The sequence below is a fragment of the Cottoperca gobio genome, chromosome 24 (assembly GCF_900634415.1).
Source record: "Cottoperca gobio chromosome 24, fCotGob3.1, whole genome shotgun sequence".
In the NCBI taxonomy this organism is placed as follows: Eukaryota; Metazoa; Chordata; class Actinopteri; order Perciformes; family Bovichtidae; genus Cottoperca; species Cottoperca gobio.
The window spans coordinates 1,510,667-1,513,591 of record NC_041378.1 but is presented as its reverse complement, the minus strand read 5'-3'; the positions used below and the strand labels follow the sequence as shown (position 1 = coordinate 1,513,591).

At 45.1% G+C, this 2,925-nt stretch overlaps 1 protein-coding gene across 1 annotated transcript in view; it reads left to right on the top strand.

Moving 5' to 3' along the window:
- Window positions 1–2,925, top strand: part of LOC115003876 (NFX1-type zinc finger-containing protein 1-like) — a 14,067-nt gene that overhangs the window by 4,865 nt on the left and 6,277 nt on the right. The window lies entirely within an intron of this gene.

Here is a 2,925-nt window from a genome sequence, read left to right as displayed (position 1 = left end):
AGGGGTAAGCTCGCAAATGCCCTGCCATTCTATGGGTGTTTGTGATGTACCGGGTCCGTGTCGCAGCATCTCACACCCAGCTCCAATAATTTGAAACGATTTCGTGGACTTTCGCGGTAGCAATATTTTTTATCCTAACATGGCATATATTTTTTTTTATTATTGATGCGTATAATGTGAAATTAGATCAGAAATATGTGCGACACGGTGTGATGGAGTGGAGCCAAGGCGTAAAAGCTTGCCCAGCTCACCTGGGTTTAGTTAAGGCCTGCATCTTTTTCGTGATGACAACCAAGGCATTTCGTAGTTTATGTCTGTAAACTGTTTTTACTCCTACTTAGAATGTGACTGTTGAAGAAACAATGCTGTTACATTCAGCACAATATTACAGTTCCACTAATCTGTTCTCAATTTTCTTATATTTGTTTCCTCCCAATTTTGCTTTTGGACACAAGGCGTCCACGCTCTTCCATCTGTTTCTCTCTTTCCCTATTTTCCTTCATTCTTCTTCCTTTTCCCAATCTGAAGAAAAGCTTCTGTCAGCAATCCATTTGAAGAACCAGGGGAACATGTTGTACACCTGTCAAAGAACAAAAAGGTTATAATTTTTCACTTTCACATTTCAACATCTCCTTTCCAAAAGCTGTTTCAGTGCCCACTGGACAGGGGAAGCGGTGTGAGTGTACCTGTGCGCAAAAACATTGGCCCTAACTCAGTACATTTGAAGTGTTTTTAAAACATTATATTAAAACATCTCCTCACGGAGGTCTCAACTTTTATACATCCTTATCATTGCCTACCTGCCAGAGCGGGGGTTGAAAGCACTACTTACACTGAACAACAGTACTTATGAACACCTTGAACAACCCAACAGACTTGTGAAGATTGCATTTTTTGATTATAGCTGTGTGTTTAAAACCATCCGTACCAACTACTGGTGTAAAGGTGACTGTTCTTGGATCCTCATCTTTGGATTAAGGATTTTATCCTGATTTGTACCCAGATAGTTTGATTCAACACAGCTATTGCCTCCCCGGGGTTTATGAATAGAGGTGACATACAAAACAATATAACTGAATAAGACAATTCATAAAAGAGAGAGAAATAAACCACCAGAATCCGGAGTTGAAGGGGGGGGGGAATATGTTTGTCCACAATGAGAAATTAGTTCATCAGCTGAAGGGCCTGAGGTGAAGGGGAGCTTCCACCGTGTTTACCATGTTTTGTGGCAGCCATCTACTGTCACTGTTCTGTTCCTTTAAGGCTTGCTACCCAGTAGTGTGCCACTCACCTCAATCACCTGCTATCCACTCCTTGCCCCACCTGACTCCCTGCTGCAAACAATTAAGCCTCAGTAGTATTTAAGCCTCCAGCGCTCTTCCCTAAAAACAATCTTCTCCTGCTTCACCTGCTTCGCCTGCTTCGCGACCCAGACTAGCAGAAACACAAGGGCAGAGTAAATGGACACATTAACAATCAGAGGAGGAGGGTAAACACACAGACAGGAAGTACAACTAGACATATAACAAGGGGGAGTGAACACTTCAACATAAAACAGGACACCAAAGAACAAGCAGATCATTACAAAAAAGATGAGAACATATTATAAAAATATATGTACGATATAACATTTTGTGAAGGTTCACAGCATAAAGTATAAATACAAAGTGTGCAATGTACTGAGACATTAGTGCAAAAGATGTAGTACAGTTTGCATTAGTACTAATATTACACAGAAACATTTCATCTTGATTCAGACGAAATGATAAATAAATAAATATCTGTGAGTGTGGTCATTCCTGTTATTTTCTCATCTGGTTTTTGGAGCGAGTTCGAATGTTTCTCATGAACTTTTACTACATTGTTGCATACGTTATGTGCACTGAATGACTCACCACAGTTAATATGTACTGCAGTCTCAATGATTCTGGACAGAATGAGCGTGAAGTCATCACACCTGTATTTTGTCGGAGCGGAGAAAGACACGGTAATAAAGCCGTCGTTGAAATGGAAACTGATTTAAAGAGAAGCTGATGATCGACATCATGAAAACATCTCCAGCGGGCGAGGAAGAGAGGCGATGCTGTTGCCACGGTGATGCTGTACCGCTTCCCAGGGAAGAGTGCAGCGCCGTTTCTGCACTTCCAGGGTTTCATGGCTGGATGCACACGTTATATCTACATCACGTTACACGCGTCCGGTTTGAGCGTGAGCATCGCAGACGGTGTTTGGAGGTCACAGGAATCAAACCTGTGTTTGGCTGCAGGACAAAGCTGCGTGTGTGTGTGTGTGTGTGGAGGTCTCTTTGTGCTGCTGCACCTGCATCACACTTGTTTGTATGTTAGTGTGACAGCTGGAGGCTGTTAAACAATTACATTAAAGTGGAGATTGTTTTGATCGGTGACGGCGAAATATAGAATCCATGTTTTAATACTTGTGAAAAGAGTTCTTCCCCGGGGACAAATGTTTAATCACATCTTATCATCCAGGAGCAGGAGACGGAGACGGAGACGGAGACGGAGACGGAGACGGAGAAGGAGCAGGAGCAGTAGACGGAACAGGAGACGGAGCAGGAGACGGAGCAGGAGCTGGAGATGGAGCAGGAGCTGGAGATGGAGCAGGAGACGGAGACGGAGACGGATCAGGAGACGGAGCAGGAGCAGGAGATGGAGCAGGAGCAGGAGCAGGAGCAGGAGCAGGAGACGGATCAGGAGACGGAGCAGGAGCAGGAGACGGAGACGGAGACGGATCAGGAGACGGAGCAGGAGCAGGAGCAGGAGCAGGAGCAGGATCAGGAGCAGGAGCAGGATCAGGAGCAGGAGACGGAGACGGAGACGGAGACGGATCAGGAGACGGAGCAGGAGCAGGAGACGGAGACGGAGACGGAGACGGAGACGGAGCAGGAGCAGGATCAGGAGCAGGATC